Raw genomic sequence first — 20,267 nt, 5'->3', positions numbered from 1 at the left:
AGCCTGTATGATACCAAGTCATCCTTGGCTGCTTGTGCTCAACAATTAATCAGATATGGTTTAAAGACAATTTGTGACAGATTTATTTTTCTGATTTGCACTCACTTGGGTTGGTGATAATATCTTGAGGGCGGAAACATGGGAAGGATGCGTTTCTAAGCATTGGATCAAAGCCAGAGAGTAACTGGGATGCATTCTGTTGCCCGCTTGACTTCTTGTTTCCTTTGAGCTCTACATTTACAAATCCCAGCGGTGATTCCCCTTCCCCTATAGAAAGACCGTTGGATTGAAATGTACCATCATGCTGAAAATACGATAACATCTCTATATAAGCAGCAGTGGGTGGATTTAGTGTCCTCATGCTCGCTTCAAACATCATCCCACAAACTGGTAGATGGGTTCAATTTAATGCCACTTTACACTCCATAATAACAATGATCTTACAGGTGTACAAGTCCCTTCTTACACAGTGAACAGGCTTTTTCTTTTTTTATCATCAATCAAAGTTATCTAATGGTGGGATGCAACTAGGTACATTTACTTTGTTGTTGTACTAAAGTACGTTTTTATTTGTCTTTACTTTATTCAGGAGTTATTCTCTAGTACTTTACAGTTTTAATCCACATATATCAGCAAATATCTACTTTATTCTCCACTACATTTTTACAAGGACTCTGTAGTGGACTGTAGTAAAAGCAAGTACTTCTTTACTTTTACTCAAATAGAAAGTTTAATGTGGTAATTGTACTTGAGTTCTTCCTCCACTGCAGGAATCACAAATGAGACAGAGGCTGAAAATCTGAATCAGAATCAGAAATATTTTATTAATCCCCGTAGGGAAATTCAAATAAGAATAGGAAAAGGAAACTATGACAGAAATGATGCTGCTTGGACAGAGGGCTTACACAACAAAAAAAGCTGGATGAAGTAAACAGCTAACAGCTAGCCTTGTGCTACAGCACAGGCAGCTGATGGGGTGTAACTGGGCTAACGTCAGCTCCTCTGACGGCTGCACAAAAGAGAAGATGAAGGAGTGGTCTGTGACTCCATTAAAGACATAACATGACTGGCCACTCATGATGAAAGACCCTACAGACTCATTTGATGACTGGTTTTATTGTGTAGGAATAAAACAGGATATAGAACAGTTAAATGCATTAAACACTCGGCTAATTATACTGACACTGTTGTCACGGTCACAGCCAATTTTGGGAAAATAGTCCAAGTTGGTATTTTCTTCACTGCAGCATAATCTGGTCACACAAACAATTTGTAAATAATGTCTAATTTTACAAAGGTTTTGTGGTTTGTCCACATGACACTGACTCATGTCTCTAATCCTGAGATCCTCATAAAGTTTAGTTTGGCCAGTTCATTATCATAACTTTAAAGATAGTACGATGTGATACAATAAAGAAATAAGACACCTAGAATTTCAATTTAAAGGTAAAAATAAATTAATAATAATACTCAAAAAGTGTTGACAGTTTAGATAGATAGATAGAAGCAGTATGTCTTGCCTGTACAATAAACTTAACAAAAACAAATCTTCCTGGGTAGTTGGTTATTTTTCATCTTAACCTGACCAGGCTGTGACCTTTCTTTGATCCAGACTGACTGATGAGAAAAAGCTGACTGCAGCCAAGATGTCCCTCCCCATCTCTATGTGTGAGCATGTGACCTGAACCTGCCATTAAAAGAAACATCGAGGAATAAATTCTCTTCACAGCCTTCAGGATGTGTGGGAACAGGTCTGCTGTCACTTTGAAAAAAACATGTGGAATAAACATGTGAACTGCGGCAGATGTGGACAGATTGTGTCCTGACAGAGTTACTGCATGTAGTGCAGAAAGGCACTGGATGAGTTGTAAAACAAGTCAACTTAAGATCGACATCTTTTCAATTAACTGAGCTCAGTGTAAGAGAGGAGACTGATACACCACAAAAGCTAAAAAGAGGAGGGACTCATCCCACGCAGCTTGTGAACTTGCCCTGGGAGGAGCGTTGAGCAGCGGTGTCTAGGAAAGTAATGATGGGCTTATTCAATAGATAACAGCGCCCAGCGAGCCTAATTCAATCAGACTGTGTGAGCAGTGTAGAAGAGCCCAGGGCTGGACCGAGAATGACAAGACAGAACATGGGTAACATGCAGTTGTGTTTAAAGTGTGTGTGAGGACTCTGTGGAGATAATGCCTGTAGTGTTCCTGCTGAGTGATAATGACCCCTCAGGACAGAGACAGTGTCCACACACGAAGGTCACGGAAAAGCGTGGTTTTGTGCAAGCGTGCACGACACGGAAAAAAGAGATGTAATCGCACGAAACCTATTTCACTTTATAGTGAAGACATGTCTCTCTGGGAAGAAGGCCACAGAGCTCAGCCCTTTTCTGAGTGAGGCCTGTGTTATTGTAGAGGGTGTGTCGGGTACAGTCATTACAAAGTCTACTAGATTGTGGCTGAATTTGATGTCGGGTGAAAATGCCATTATAACTTTTGCTTGCTGTCTGTTCTGGAAAGAGGAGGGACAGTAGAGCTTTGACTGTCAAAGCTAATGATAAAGGAGAAACAAAAACTAAGAGGAAGAAGAAAGAACCGGTGCTGGAACAAATCCACACTCAACAAAGGATGGAGAGATAGGTCGCTCTTTTAAAGCAAAAGATGATGGTGGAAAGAGGGCCGGCTTGTTTGAGGATCCAAAATAAGTGACCACTTTTAGTAGAAATGAAATTAAAAAAAAGGTCAATTTTGGTGTCTATTCTATATGTGGGCCTTAATTCAGACTCAAACACGATAACCGCAGTTCTGTAAATACTAAACTTGGTAAACTTAATATTTATTTATTCAAAAAAAGTGGCAGGTGTATTGTGTCAGGTGCTTTATGGTAATAAAAAGAGGAAAATTGCTGCAGATATTTTTTCATCAACTCACCATGGCCCAGTAAGGCTGTGATAACTGAGAAACACAAGCCTCTTCACCTTTGTATTTAACAACTGACTTCAGGGTTTTAACCTAGTCTCTAAAAATCGGACTTTCAGTGGAAGGTCCATGTGCATGACACTACAGCAATGGTGGCAGCTCTGTGAGGCTGAGCTTACACTCAGGAATTACATACTTCAACACATCTTACTATAGCATGTTAGCATGCATACATTATTCAATTAGCAATGAATACAAACTACAGCTAAGGATGACGGGAGCATCAAAAGTAGTGTTGGAAACACAAATTTACAAAGAGGAAAAGTTATGGTATGATTGAAGATTTGATAATAAACCCTGAGGTGAACATAAATGTTTGTACCAAATTTCATAACAATCCATCTACTATTGGGGTCATAAGAATTCAGCATTGGTATGTAAATTTCATCTGATTACATTTAGTAGTAATAGAGACAAGACCAAAGTTGGTAGATTGAATGATTATCAAACCAAAATATTCATGTGTAGAGCCATGCAGCTGTCATGGCTAAAAACCTGTATGAATGGTAAAACTATCACATCTCACTGGCAAACACAGTACAGTATGACAGAGGCATGAGTCTGCAAACTCTCATATTTTAAAGTAACTTGCACATCATTTCCTGTAAATGTCTTCCACTACCACATGGGCCACTTTGTATTAATTTGCTGAAAAGACAAACCTGCAAGGAAACACTGTTTCCTTTCCTCGTCAGACTGACTGACTGCATACATGGCAGAGAGAGGGAGCGAGGGTAACGGAGAGAGTGGACAAGGAGAGGGGGAAAAAAAACCAAACTAAACATTTACTGTTTCCTACAAAGGAAAGGTTGGTTTAACACTGGCCTTCATGTGTAAGGAAAATACTATGATACTGATTAAATGAATTCCCAGTACACATCGTACAATCATAAGCGAGAGGACCGTTTGCAATGGAGACTGGAAAGAAAATACACTGGCTGGAGCAAAAGCCAGTTTGTCCAGTCACGCTCATGAAAAAGAGAGAGGAGCCGAGAGGGAGACAGGGAGAGAGCGATAGACGAGGCAAACAAAGAAAGAGCTGCATGGGGACAGGAAGAGAGGGAGGAGAAAGACCAATGAGGCACAGCTGAGAGGGTCACAGGGTTGAAGCAGACAGCAGAGAAATAAGCAGGAAAAGAAAGAAGGAGATAGAAATGGGGCAGAGAACAGCGGTGAATCAGCAACTGTGCCACTTGTTCAAACTACATCACAAACAGGACAGAGACGAATTAAATGACCATGTCCTTAATATATTCAGACCAATAATATCGCAACATTGACAAGATATTCAATTGACTATCATATAAGACAAAGTACAGCATCAAATCCTTGTATTTGTGAAGCTGGGTCCATCAAATCTTCTGCATTGTTGCTTAGGAAATGACAACAATTATTAATTCTCTCAATCAATATTAAACAAGTCAATCAACTTCATCAGCTCATCGCTTCAGCCTCACATGATACACAAGTAAGAGGAGACAAGAAAATGAAAGAATCATGACAGGGAGACCTGACCCTCTGCAAACACACTTGTGAGAATGAGGGCAGAGACAGCTAGTGTTTGACATTTAACCCCTTCAGCTGTGTTAACCACCTCCAGGCTCCCCCTCCCTCACTGCATCCTATTCTTCCCACCATCTCCCTCTCTGTTCATCACTCCACCTTCTGCCTAAGCCCTGCTTTATTTATTTATTTTTACCAAAAATATCAACTAACCAGCAAATTGTTGCAGCTTTAGTTGACTTATGTTGGACCTGGTAAGTGGAGCTGTGATGTAAATTCTGCAAATCTATTGTAACTTATCATCTCTCTGGTCTATGAATCTGCAACGTTCAGGCTGTAGCTAACGCTTATGTTGTAGATTGATAGAACAGAAAAAACATCACAGCTGAATTCAGACATACACTGAAGTTATTTTCCTGAAATTTTCTAGAGCTGTATGAGAGAACGCAAATGTCCGAGTTAATTCCACAGCTTCACCTGCCAGGTCCCTAGTAAAATGGCTGAGCAAGAAGGCAGCAAGAAAATGAGAAAAGAAAATTAGCTGCAATGTGTTAATGACATTCCTAAAATGCAACACATGCAAAACTGGAAGAACAGTGGAAGAAATATATCAGGATGAAAAAGAGGTGGCATACCATAGAAGACATCAACTTCAAACAATGGCATTCAAGGGCTTTTTGGTGATAAATGTGGACGCTGGTGTCAAAGTGCTGTAAACAAAAACCCTGTGCTTTCATCAGCAGAAGTAGATAGAGTTGATCAGAAACATATTTATCTGATTTCCTCAAGCCCAACATCTATACTAACACTCAAAACACACGATGGAAGTTTGGCATCTGCTGCCTTCTAAAAAGTGAGTGAGTCTGTCTGATAATTAGATCCATTCAATGAGACTGTAATCAATCAGTCTGACCAGAGGAAAAGTATAATGTATAGTTCTTCCAAAGCATGTGAAGAATTAAAATTAAAGATATCATTCTGTTATTGAATATCGTAGATCAAGTGTAACTCAGAAAACAACTCCCTGAAAATCTTTTTGAGAATCCATCTGCAGGATTCCTTGTTACCCTCCCATGATCCTGATCTCATCTGGGCCTCATACAAATCCCATCACTGTCAAACACACTTCAAGTGCGCACACTGACCAGACATCACTGTGAAAATCATAATTGGTTTCTAAGATTAGAGCAAGTTTATAAACACAAGAAGGTCCAGAGGATGCTCTTATCTGCCCATGTATTAAGAATGGACGTCACTTTCCTTAAGAAACTTAAAAACCCAAAATACAACCACAATTCACGCTTGGTCTTCTTAAGGCTTTTTCACACCTGCAAGTCTGGACCAAGGTCCGAACAAAGGTTCATGTCTGTTATATTTTCAAACCCCAAACTAACCAAACCATTGATCTGACAAAATTTTCCATTTGTCTGGACTGCGGCTCGAGGCACCTTTCACACCCGTTACTTTGGTTCGGACGAAATGAAACAATGAGAGGGTCCAGACCAAACAGCATAGGTGTGAAAGCTTCCTTACCATGTTTTCAGTGATGCAATGCAAACTCTTGCACAGCTTTTTCAAAGTTTGAATGAAGCTAGACAGTATAGTTTTCAAAGTTGTTTTCTCCATAGTTTAATGTAAAAGCAGTAGCTTTTTTTATTCAGAATGAAAATAATATTTGTAGCAACTCTCGAAACAACAGATCTAGAAGTACGAAGACTATGTATAAATAAAATGGGGACCTTGAAAATGTTAAGAGAGGATGACTTCGGGATGAATCAATCATAGAAGAGACTGTGGTGTACAGAGGTGGATGTTAAATGACAAACATTCCCAGGTGGGAATGTAAACACTGTCGAGGGTGAAGTGGCTCCACATACATTACCACTGAACCTTTTCCGTGAGAGAGTGAGCTACTCCAATTTGTTCTCTTGAGAGTATACAAACAGAAGCTGACATTCACAGCGGCTGCATTAATCTTTCTCATCAGCAGGGGGAGGATCCTCCACACAGCTTGCCACCTGTCGATCACTACCTGTTCCAGACATAGTTAGTGTGTGGACCAGGCACATGTCAATCATTGTGCAATCCCTGTCTTTGTGAGTAAATGAAGAGGCTTTAGAGCCGACAATCATCCACAGACTAATGCCCATAAAAAGCTGATATACAGTGGGAGGGGCTTAGAAACAAACTCTTTTGATTCTGCTGAGTAGAGATAACACAGACGCAACCTTTTCTGTAATAGGCTAAAATGAATCCAGGTGGGAATGTAAACTTACCCGGCCTATTGGAAATATTTGGCTTTAACAACATAGCTACATTTTTGGGATCCATTTATTCAGGGAGGATTTACTGAGTATGCAAACTCCCTGCTTCTCATAACACTGGCTCTTAACATAGATATCTGCACAGAGATGAACACAAGACAAGAAGAAGTGTTTAAGAACACATTACGATTTAAATACTGTTTTTGGACAGAGACCACACAGACACACGGAATTAATGTTGTCATGTCTTCAAAGTCGTTTCACTTAAGTCCTCCAGTTATTTGTTCTGTGTCATTTGTGATTCAGGGTAACATTTCTGATAGTGAAGTTATTGCCAATGTTTCTAGTATTTATCCTGTTACACTGACATTCAAAAAGGAACAAAAGTCAACACAGACCTATAATGTCACTGGTAAGAGAAGTGTATTTATATCCACAAATGAGGAACTGAAAGCACCAAATAATTCCAGCAATGATTCAGGTTTGAAGTGAAAACACAAGTAGACTTAGATTTTTAAGTCTCGATGGTTGAAGAATAGATGTTAGTTCAATGACAAAATGTTTTATTAAATGTTGATTGAAAAAAAAAATCACACATTAAAACAGAGGTGGGGGATCCATTTTCAAGGGTCATTACAATTTTCATAACATCCTCTGTGGGCCATTTTAGATCACTGAACACATCACACTAACTTCTTTAATGTGATGCCTGGAACTGCTAGTGAGGTGCCTCATCATGGGTGTAGATTTTGGTTTATACAGTAATCAAGGTGAATTGTACTTGAGATACACAAACGATAAAACTAAACCTAAGCCCTTGCACCTAATGTCAAACGTTCCACACCTTTGGTAGTGCTCATCATGAGCGTGTCAACACACAAACACTAGGTTGTCTTTTACTTCATCAACAAAAACACCCATCATCAATTTCACTTGGAAAACACAAGATTCTGCATCTACTTTTCTTGTTGTCATGATGTATGTCAGCAGTGACACGTAACAACGTTGTGCGTTTCCTTCACACTGACCATGACCTGACAGGCATACAGTTGGAAGGAACCATTGTGAATTACATATTAGTTTGTAACTTTGTTATTTTCTTTTATCACAGAAAAAATGTTGCTTTCATGTGATGTTTTTGCATTGTTGAGTTGCTGTATTTTCAGCTGGATCAAACAGGTTATATACGGCCCAGAGGCTGGACGCTCCCCACCCCTGTGTAAAAGATAAATAAACTAACACAGGATAATCAGCTCTTTGGTGCTGTACTGGTTTCTGTAAGAAGTCTGCATGCACTGTCTGTGTCTGTGAGCAGCATTAATAGAGTTGTCTTGGTAATTGCTCTGACAGGTCTGGGATATCTGCCTAGCTGAGCTTTGTGAAAAGTGAGCACTGCAAAGCTACACGAACCACACAGATACCACTGTATTTTATGTGTGTGTGTGTTTAACTCTAAAGTGAAGAGATGGAAATGGGTCTTCATGGCTGACTTGCTGTGAAGCACTGATCTGATGTCAGTTTGGGCTTGTCATTCCATATAAGAAGCTTGGAAAATAGAAGACACAGAGAGTTCCTAGATCTGTACACTGCAAAGGGATTTGAGTGCAAAGGTTTGGTACAGACTTCCACCTGAGGTCAAAATAATGTGTTTCAGGGTGTTTATGTGCAGAAGAAAGGAAATGACCTTAGAGACTGACTGTTTGTGCGTGTGTGTGTGCGTGCGTGCGTGAGAGGCTGAGTCATATAAAGAAAACATCTGGAGGCATTCCTGAGACGCCTGAGCAGTGACAACAGCCAACCTGGCAGGAAAGAAGGGGAGAGAAAAGGGAGGGATGAAGGAAAAGGTAAACTAAAAGCAGGGCGAGACACAGAGAGACGGTGAAGCCTTTAAGTCATCAAGATACAAGATCTGTCACTGCACTCCTTACAGTATGTCTCCACTGCATCAATCTACAGTTACTTGTATATCATTAAATTCCACAAGGATGACACTGAACCTATTTGAAGGAAGAGTGTTGTTCGGTTATTTTTCCAGGAATGGAATTTGCTATTATGGCACACCCAATGCACAGTGAGGACACCTGCTTAGAACTGTATGTTTGTTGCAGTAACTACCAACGTTATGCTAAATTTTGCCTGCCTGTAGACCACGGTAACAACTATATGGATGGTTTTTACCTGGCCACTGACATCATAAGAGAAAAAGAGAGTGCAACAGATGGACAAACAGTGCTGCACACAGCTCTACAATGCAGTAATGGTGCAAAAGTGAGATCTTATTATGAGAAAAGTTAAAAACAGAGTTTAGGTAGATATTTGGATTCACAGTAGCTAGCTACCTGCATTCATTTTTTTAAGATGGTGAATGGTAAGTTGACTCACTCTAAGATTGACATATTTATTTCAGTGTGTAAACATTACTACTCTTTGTAACTACTACCACAGCTTCTGCACCAACTGGGCCCTTATGATATATGATCATTCCCATTTCAATACTAAATTACACATATCAGTCCTATAAATGTGCCCTTTTCCCCTCAACAAGATCCATTAATAGTTCCCTGGGAAATGGGTAAAAATGCCAAATCTTGCAATGTTAAAGACAGTAGTTATTGTGTAATGCTGCTTAGTAACAGATAAACAAACAAACACACACAGATAAAAGTATAAGCTTCCTTGCAAATGTTAAAAAGAAAACCTCAATACTTTTACTCTGCACTCTCCATGTTGCTCCCACTGACAATTATGCAACTGTCTTTTCAGGGGGAAATTTATATTGTTCCAAGCAGCTTCAGGTCCCTTGCTGACACTCCTCTTTTTCATATTTTTCCTCTGCAAGCAGAGGGAGGGATGATACTGCAGGGAAGAGGAGAAAAGAGACAGACCCTTCCCCACGAACAAAGGCTATGAGAGTAGAGAGAGACAGACGGGTGGGTAGTCAGACAGAAGGAGACAGGAGGAATGGGAGAGCAAGAGGGAGAGGTGGTCAGCCAAAACGTGATATGGAAGCAGGTGGACGAGGAAGGGAGGGCGGTTGACCCACAGTGCCGGAGGCGATTGATGGATAAAAGCACATAGGAGAGCATGCTGGGAGGCCAGATTCACTGCCAAACACACAAACGTCAAACACACGAGGGGAAGGAGGGGGACGAGGGAGAGAGAGCTTGTGTTCCTTGGTGGAGAGGGTTAGGCTACATTAGGCTATAAACCAGTCAATACAGGGCTGCACATTAAATCAACTTCCTCAACAGTCAAATAAGTTTCCAATCCAGAAGCTGCCGGAGTTTTCATTACTTACTACTTTTACTTGTACTTTACCATTTACAAAGACTTGAATCATCCTAATAATTTGTGTCTTGCAATTCATTATCATACTCACAATATAGTCTTTCATGCCTTAAGCCTTCCTGAAGCAAGAAAGGAAAACGCAAGTACATGTACAGTAAATGTGTTAGTAAGCAGCAGGGAGTGTGATGGACATAGAGGGGAGGAGGGGAAGGATGAAGTCCTGAGAGAAGAAAGGAGGAGGGAAAGAATGAGGTCAGAATGAGGTTCACAGCTAAGTTTAATGTCAAACTGATATCAAAATCTTTCATTTCTCTAAAAATCTAATTAGTTGCTGATTAATTTTCTTTCTCCACCAAATGTTTAAACTGTTTGCAATTTTAAATAAAGTGACAAAAATATAAATATATATAAATAAATCCTGGATCCACCTCTTTGTTTGGATCCAGACAAAGTTTGCTGGATTCTTTCTTGGCCCAAGTCCCAGGTTTCATGGAAATCAGATTAGTACTTTGTGCATAATCCTGCTGACAAACAAACCAATGGACAGGGGTGGAAACACAGCCTCATTGGCTGACGTAATAATGAATGCACATTAGAACGTGTCCAGATACAATTCTGGTGTGAATGTAATGCATTTGGGTGGAAAGTCTTTCTTTAAAGAAGTAGTTCAAATGGTTCACATGTATTTAAATGGCACAATCAAGTGCAAGACAATAGTGTGAGTGTGTAAGAGGCTTGAGTGCTGGTGGTGAGGCAGTGAGTTTAGCTGAGATTAACACACTAAGCTGTGTGATTGCTCAACACAGGGTCTAATGCCACTTCTCAACAAAAACAGCATAAATAGCAAAATTGTGTGATGAGCCGAAAGCCATTGTCTGATGTATATCTTCAGAGGAAGGGTTTTTGTGTTTCATTTATATATTATAGCATCAGGGACGATTATATTTCCTGTGGTGTCACATTATGTCTGTAACATTTTTTTACAGTGACTATATCATATCAGTGGAGTGAGGAACAGTTGAGACAACGATGTATCACCAGTTGGGTGCACATTAGTGTTGCCCACATAATGACGATATAATCTGCAGTCCTAAAATGACTAATCACAAAAGTTGTTCACAGCATCAACAGACATGCTTCACACTAGTGCTCACAATGCTTACACCGATGTTAAACAGGTATTTTACAATAGACGCTAGAACCAAGTTCTCTGAATTCACATAGGGACCAGAAATGTCTGCAACAATTGCACAGCAATCCATTCAATAGTATTTTAGACCAGTGTAGTTGACTAACTAATTCCATACAGCCTACTCCTAGTGTGGCTAAATAATGAAGCCAGCAGAAAATTTCATGCAAGAAAAATAATTTCCCTTATGTCTCTTATGGTTTCAAGTGCCCAGGTAAATATTTTTTAGGTATTTCTACGTGGCTTCTTTCCCCCATTTATTAAACTATATGTGTATATACTGATGAAAGTAAGAGATGGGGAGAGAGCGTACAAAAGCCCCTGGCTGAACTTGAGTTAAAAATGTTGCAATTACATTGTCAGCATCTTCAAACTCCAGACCACCAGGAAACTCCAGTTTCAGAAACTGAATTATTGTTACTCTGCATTATCTGTAGAAAACACTACAAACTGCATCAGAACCAGTTCCTTGGTATAATACTTGCAATCAAAACTGTTGATAGTGATGTAGTTTGACAATAACACAGCATAACACAACACACCTCACTAATTGTTACTGTATAACTGGCACTGCCCTACTTCACATAATTGTAATGTGCAACATGCAATAAAACCCTAAGCATATTATGTGGATATTAATTTGGAAGATTAACATTTGCACTCAAACAAAATAAGCTAAGCTAAATAAACAGGTTGTCTGCTTGTTCTTTGGTACAGCTGACTGCGAGCAAATCAATCAATCAATCAATCAATCAACATTTATTCATATAGCATTTATTCATACAACAACCAAGGGTTGACCAAATTGCTTCACAATATGAAAGCAAATCAAATATACACAAACAACAAACACAAGACAAGAACAACAGTTTCAGTTAAAGGCTAGATCAAACAAGTATGATTTTAGCTTGGTTTTGAACAGAGGCAGATCAGTGGTGGTGCGTAGCAGGAAAAAAATTAGTGTATGTGCATGCAGATAGAGACAGAAACTGGCTACAAGAATATCATATTTGTGTGTTGAGAGCACACAGGGGAAACTAAAGGTACGTGGCTGTTCAAAGCGAATCTAACAGACAAAGACGGAGCATGGAAGTGCATATTAAAGAGCCACATTCACTGCCTTTACTGTGTTAACAGTTTTGACAGTTGGGCTCAGGTGTGGTGGCAGCAGCTGAGACCAGTGCAGCAGGTCTGTAGTTTGGTGTGTCTGTAGTTTGGTGTGAGTGTGAGTGTGTGTGTGTGTGTGTGTGTGTGTGTGTGTGTGTGTGTGTGTGTGTGTGTGTGTGTGTGTGTGTGTGTGTGACTTGCAGAAACACGTTCAGCTCAACAACAATGTTTGCGGTTACGGTCAAAGGGAAATTATTGAGATTAGAATGTTTCATTATGTAATAATGTTAGCTGGCTTTGGCACAAGCCAATTGCGCACAGAATCAGACAGTTAAAATTTAATAATCTTATAGAATAATTGGGGTTTTAACAAGAAGACTTTCTATCTTTTAATTTAATTCTATTTCTATACTTATTATGTTAAAATAAAAATGTGAGAATGAAAAATAAATCTAGTGATAATAGGGTTTAAATGATATCTAATACATAACATCTTTGCTACATCTGTTGGTGAGGTTGTGCAAGAGCAGTTTTGGGGTACAATAAACAGGCAGCAGTTTTTATATTAAGATTAACCTGTTACATCACTATGGAGCAGATTAATCGGACAAAATTCCCATGTTTAATATCGTAGAAAGCACTCAGATTTGCACAGGCTTATATAAAGCAAGGGACAATAACTTTAAAGGGTTGGCTTATAAAATAAAGTCATATTTTTGGAACCAAGTATAGAGTGACAGCAACACATTCCTTGAGGCAGCAGAGAAAATCGGTAAATTCTCTAGAAAATTGGTTTGTTGGTTGAGAAGAAACACATAACCATTTAAGTGAATTGGATTTATATCCGGTAGGGTTTGAATCAGGTTATACAAAGCAATTGGGGATAATGGCAAAGTCTAGGCCTGATTGAATAACCACAGTTTAATGTAAGTAACAGTTTAATCAAGTGGGGAGGCAAAAAGGCATTTTATCCAATCTCTAATAACTTAGCCAAATATCATTTTACAGCCTACGCTCAGTTAGAGGCAGCTCTCATCACAGCTTCCAGAGTCAGGGTCATATGTAAGAAGTGTTGGGAGGAAAACACTCTCTCTTTATGTGTGACATTTGTACATAAATACTCTATTGACTGAACAGGGAAGACATCCTGAATGAGACAATCATCTTCCTGGAAATAGGTGCATGTTAACGTGTCTGTGTGTGTGTTCTGTGTCCATAAATCATTAGGGTAGAAAAACTATGACCTCATTCTGTTGCCAGCTGTTTCTATGACAGCCCAGCATCCAGGTAACACACCAGGGAACAACTTTCTCCTCCCTCACATCTGTTTGTCCAACACTCCCTGAGATCAGGCTTGCCAACATTTCATGAGCTGAATGACATGTCATATGCACTGAGTATGAAGGAAAATGAGCAGAGTTATGGAGGCTGTGGAAGAAGAAAACAATTAGAAGTAAACTAAAAGCAGAATGGAAAGAACTTTAACCATCAATTAATAATTTCAGTCCTCAACAGGACACCTTCATACTCATAACTTTTTGCTAATATGTCTAGATGTGTAAAAAGCCGATGGAGAAAAACAAATCTCATGTCTGTATCATGTCTCCTCTGTCTGACTGTTGAAACTGTGAGACCTGGTGCAAGTACAGTAGACATACTACCATATTTCACTGTAGCTCGTCACAGAAAAATGTTCGTAGACTATAATTTCAATGTCAAATCATGTAATGTTACAACACTCTGATAAAGTGGTGTGAACGGTAAACATTTCCATATTTAAATCAAATCTATTATTTCTTTGACTGAGCTCAGCTCACTTCTACATATTTACAAGAAAACATACTTATCAAAACATGAGTAATGACGATACTGATGCAGCATCCAAGTTGTATAAATAATGTCTTTTCATATTTTGGACTTATTTTATTCAAAGTGATTAGACTGCGTCTCCACTCAGTTATCTAACAACTCGAGCTGGTGAACCTCCCAGTAGGCCACATGTTATCAGTGTAACTTGATCTCCAACCTTTTCTAATGAGAGGGATTGTTTGTGGGGAGACTTTAATAACTCCCATAGCCTATTTATATCTTACAAGTCACACCCTCTGTGTATGACACACACAAAACCACACATGCAAACCCAACACACATCAGCTCTTACAGAGACCGTCCGTACTGCTATGGAGGATCCAAAGCATGCTAGCAAATATTTGGCTACTTGACGCAGTTAATGCAAACATTAAAAAACACACACACACACCCACCCTTTCTTTCAAATCTAATAGTTTATCTAAGCAATGATGCAGTGAACTATTAATTATTTGTAGATGGTGATAGCTGTGGTCTAGAACATGAAAAAAATGTATTCTGACTGTGAAAAGGTGGCAAACACCATTCTTCAGCAATACATATTCAGAGACCAAGTTTGTAGGGCTACATGACACCAATCCCTTGATGCAGGCAGGAGGAAGGTATTAAACAATTTAATCATAAAAGTGTGGAGTCTGTTTGGTTGTTGACTGGGTAAAAGCACTTAAAAGCCGAAGTATTTCCCTTCTAATTATTCCTTGTAGAGGACAGCCGTTGTGGTCCAACTATACCCTGTGGGAAGACAAGAGGGAGGGTTATAGAATGAGGGAGGAGGGAAGGCAGAGGACGGAGGCAGCAGCTGGTGCGTATAGCCTGGACAGAAGGGAGGGAGGGAGCGATAGCGGGTGAGAGTAAACTGCTGGGTGCAAGATAATAGAAGGACAGCATGGTGGATCACTTTACACTCATGTCTGTTGCTGGTCCACTCCAAAACCATCCAGAGCGAGTTTGCTCTGAGACTGGCAAATGTTTCTTTAGAAGTGTGGAGAGACCTCAGGTAGTAAGAGACGCTACACTATAAAACACAAAAATACAACTAATGAAAGAAGTATCAGTACAACACAGTCTGGCAAGTGTTGTATGAATGCAAACCTGCCTCTGAGCAACTGTGAGACACTTGGAACTCGGCCTGGCAGAGAACTGTCAATCATCCAGTCATGGATAGAGACTGCTGAGCAACCCTAAAAACACTTTTCCCTGGTAACAACATTTAGTCAATGGTAACCACTTCCCTCAGTTTCTGTGCAGTGATGTACTTCTGTTTCCTAAACATCCTCTGCAGGTCACTTCACGATCTTCTGTTTTATTGATGAGGCTATTGTCTCAATGATTTACAATACGCTTCTCAAAATAGCAAAGCCTAAAAAAAAAATAAAAAAACAGCAGCACATAAAATATATATTAAAGAAAACAGAGCTCACAAGTAACTCAACTTCACTGCCTATTGAACATACTTTGAAAAGTCAAAGATACTTCAGATTGTTTATTTCCAAGTATAAGAACCAATTTTAATACACTTTTCACAACCACACGACTGCAAGGGCTCGTGTGGGTAGATGGTGAAATTCACCATCTACCCACACGAGCCCTTGCAGTCGTGTGGTTGTGAAAAAAATGACATCCGCGAGTTGCGAGGTAGCCCCAAACTTTACAACCATGCAGATCGTAAATGGGAACTGTATGTGCCGACATACATACATAAACATGTCCATGTGTTTAGACACCCAGGGGAGTATAAACAGAATCCTGTGCATATCCACATTTGTCCTTTGACAGTATCCCACTAACATGGGAAAACAACTTCTGTGAATTTTAGTTATAATTGTTTAAGAAAACATACCAGCTTTGTTAGTAGCTCTATATTTGTTATGTGCTGCAACATTGTGCTGACACACACAGACAGATGGCTACCAGTTGAGTCAACCAGTAGAACACCCTTAATTATCAGTGATGGTTTTACCTGGGAAATTTAGACAAGTCTTATTCAACCATCCTTGCTCTGCACAAGGGAAAAAACTATATTCTCCTGGCTATAAAAAAAACTTTAAATAAAGAAATGATGGTTTACTAACTGTAAAATCAAAAGCTCTATGCTGAATAAAGTAGAATTTGCCAAGCGTGACATGTGAAGGAGGAGAGTTTCATGAGAAAGAACGACCCTGATTGCCTAATGAAGCTTGCTAATATTAGCAATGTGAGCTTCATGCCTAGTTTATCCCACTTGCTTGACTGATATTGCTTTGTTCATGAACTGTTTACCAGCTAACCCCCTGCTGTGGGGGAAATCACAATGCTTGAATCACCACAATGTATGCAGAAGGATGATTTTTCATTTCAGGAATAGCTATCATCAAAAACACTGAAATACGTCAACCCACACCCTAACCCATGAAACCACAGCTCTGATATTTCATGAGCTTCTGACAACAAATAACTAGAGTACATTTCTCCAAGGTGAGAACCCCTACCAGAGATTACAGCATAATGCTCTCTCTTTAACTAGTTCTACTAAATATGTGTTTGACCTTTTGAAGCAAGAACTGAGAGCATGTGATAGCACAATGTTTTACATCCACTATATTTTGAAGCAGACGTAACAGTTTTGTTTATTTGCTGGTGAAAACTGGGAGATTCATCAGAGCATTAATTTAGTTCTTGCAACATGAATACTACATAGTTCTTCAGCTACCAAGTCTAATTAAAACCAAAAGCAACAATCTCTTTAATAAATCATTTGTCCTGTTGATATTATTTTACAGTTACAGAAAGTCTGTAACTCCATTTTAGTGTCTTTTTCTATGTCCAATCCCCAACACACATTATAAGCTGTCAATTTATGCAGCGACCCCCTGTAATTCCAGAGATAGTTAACCGTACTGAGTAGCTGTTTTAACAGCACAGCGGCACTGAGTGATGGAGCTGGGATCGATGTATGTGCCCCGGGGGCACTGCCATAATGAGGAGGGGGTCAAGGTTCAAGGTAAGTCAAAGTGCAAGGCTGCTGGTGTTGACAAGCCAGTCCAGGGCCTGTTTGAAAGGGTGAAGATTTACTGGACTAAAAAGGGAGAGTGCCAAATATGTTTTGTAATGATGAAAGACAACAGAATCATTAAACATTTGCTACATTCATGTTTTGTCTGAGTGACCCACCCTGTCCTACATCTTCTCCCTGACCACTCCTACTTTTACCAGCCCTCCCAGAAATCTGGTAGGGTTCACTGGCCATCAGTGATAGGTGATGTCATGACAGTGTGTGCATTCACCGTGGTTAGCCTCTGAGTGTCTGTGTGTCAGGGGAGAGGGAGGGGGTCCTACTAAAGCTGGAATGCAGGGGTACATCACTATGAGGTCATGAGAATGATGGGATGTTTGTGCAGAGGGAATGCGAGCCGTGAAAGAGATTTTAAAAAAACAGACCAAAATCCAAAGAGGGAAACATTAGCTTACAACAGCTGCCCTGGCTCAAACTATTAAACACACATAGGATTTCAGTTTACATGTTCAAATGAAAAGCTCAAACACTTACCCTCCACCACCCAAATCAACTCACACACCACACTTGATTAATGGGGCTTGGGTTATGGGTTAGTTGGGTTGGTTGGTGAGGGTGTGGTCACTAACATGCTCCAGCCAGAATGAGGAAAATGAACTCACAGTGAACTGAATGTGATCTGGGCTGCTAGTGTTAGACAATACGAGCTATTGTACTGCTGCGGCTGTGCACCCTCATCATCAACATAATGCCCTTTAGATCTCCCCTCCACCCTCGGACCCCAGCAAAGCCATGCCCACATCCGAACTGATCCTATCAGAGCAGCAATGATCCAACTACAGCAATGCTTTTCAAATGGCCAGGCCACTGCAATGAGAAAATGAAAATCACTGACCGAGGAGCAAACACGTCATGGTTCTTCTGATTCTGGTTATTGCTTGAACTACCCATCACTAAAGTCACTACAAGTGCAGAAATGTGTTTACAGCAACACAAAAATTAGAAAAGGGAATGTTAAGCTGTCCATACAAGGGCTGCAGCTAACAATCATTTTCATTCATGATTTAACTAACGAAAAGGTTTCTTGATTCATTGTCAAACATCAGAAAGTTGTGCTCGTCAGTGTCGGGTAAAATAATTGTGTGGCTCAGTGGTACGTCTTCAAATGTCTTGTTTTGTTCAAGAAACTGTTCAAGACCCAAAAACATTCAGCTTCATTTGATGTAAAAGAAGGCAGAGAACCAAACTACCCAATTTTTCCTTGAAAATGAGACAGAAATGAGACAGAACTGCGAACAAACAGTAGACTACAACAGCTTGCACCACTGTCAGAGTGTAGAGCAGCCATCTTGGATTTTGAAAGTGGGGTTAGTGAGGATCCTCCTACTTTCTGGGTCAGAAATCCGACTTTTCATTCTTCTTTTTTTTTTTTGCCTGGGAACTGAAGAAATGTCCACATTCAAATGTAATGTGTTATTGTGCAGGGTTTAGATTGGCTGACAATAGAGACATTCTACGGTGCAGCAGCAACACCGACTTTATGTTGGGAAAAAAGGAACCAACAGACGAGTTTTCTGTTAATCTGTATGTGTGAATTATTTTGGCAAACACGTTCCAGACCTATACCAGGTTTATTTCAGTTTTTTATGGTTTTTACACCCCAGTTTATTGTTCTGATGACAAGCTTGAGACAACCATATCCATGATGTCATCATCAACCAAGTTGCCTCTTGATTTTAGATTTTAGATTTCCTTTATTGTCCCTCAGTGGGGAAATTCACATGTTACAGCAGTAGCACAAGATTTAACTCCAAAGAGAGGACAAACAAGTGCAAGAGTCCACGTTGGTCAGTTTTACGTCCATTTATTTACCTGCCCAAGTCTGCAGGGATACTGTGTAAATGTACACATTAGGGCTGGGCAATTAACCGAAAATGTACCAACATTTATAACCTTTATCCGACTTAATCTTGCTCATGTTGGTTAATTCTGTCAATTCTTTGCCTAATGCATACATTCACAAGCGGTTGGGTTTCCGCTACATTCATATTGCAGCGGCACATTTTGGTCTCAATAAATTGTCTTTAGTGCAAGCAGACTATAGACTACAACTGTTTTTTCTTGTTGATTCCTCTAGATGTTGTGTTGCTTAATAATTTCTCTGAGACAAAATAAAGCACACAGTCAGTTCAGTTGATATGACGTTATGATCATATGTTACATTCCTAAATATAGCATTATTCATGTGATCGTTTCACATGATTGCGAGCAAAGAAAGTCCTTTTAGACTATATTGTTTTATGAAACTGAGATGCCTGCCAGAGAAATGAATGGGAATATTAGCTCCTTCTCTCTGTCTCTGGTTCTTCAGCTGTTCCTTGATGCATTATTGTGGATTCTGTCTGCCAACATGGCCACAGGGCAGTGCTGAGAAAAGCCTACTTTGTGTGCATAGCTGTCTCCTTACGTCATGGTAAGGCTTATGGGAAGTACTCCTATGCATTCCCTGGAGTGTCTGACTCTGGATGCATCTGTCAGTGTGTTGTATCTGTGCTTTTGCAAACATGACAATTGAACTTACAGTGCAAAACATTTAAAACAAGCAAACAACCACTGCACAAACCTCCACAAACTGTACAGTGATACCCCCCCTCCATTCCAGTCTTGTCTCACCTCTAACCTTTGTGAGGAAGTGTGACGCAGTTGGGTTCAGACTTCTAGTGGGGCTAAATAATATTGTCCTTCTGTGGGGGCAAACAAATACCATGCCATGGAAAGAGGATAGGTCTCCACTCTGTGCCACACATCTACAATAATGGAGGCTTAAAAGGGGAAATCCAAACAAAACTACATTCATGTAGGAGCTACAGGAGCTGCATGAAGTCTCATAGAGCATCTGGGGCTGAAGACTCAAGTCAGAAAATTGAAAGATTCTGGTGGGGTGGTATTAAAAAGATGTGAGTTTACCAAACCTCTGTAGTTTGCACCTCAGCTCTGCTTGAGTCCTACAAACTTAGCTGCTAATAGCATTACACACCTAAATGTCCAGTTACTGGAGCCAATCCCAGCTAACACTGGGC

The 20,267-nt window shown here is 39.9% G+C and overlaps 1 protein-coding gene across 2 annotated transcripts in view; it reads right to left on the bottom strand.

Moving 5' to 3' along the window:
• Nucleotides 1–20,267, bottom strand: part of pkn1a (protein kinase N1a) — a 43,698-nt gene that overhangs the window by 19,546 nt on the left and 3,885 nt on the right. The window lies entirely within an intron of this gene.

This window comes from Paralichthys olivaceus, chromosome 8 (genome assembly GCF_024713975.1).
Source record: "Paralichthys olivaceus isolate ysfri-2021 chromosome 8, ASM2471397v2, whole genome shotgun sequence".
Lineage (NCBI taxonomy): Eukaryota > Metazoa > Chordata > Actinopteri > Pleuronectiformes > Paralichthyidae > Paralichthys > Paralichthys olivaceus.
Note: the sequence above shows the minus strand (reverse complement) of the source record. Positions and strands in the feature narration are given on the sequence as shown.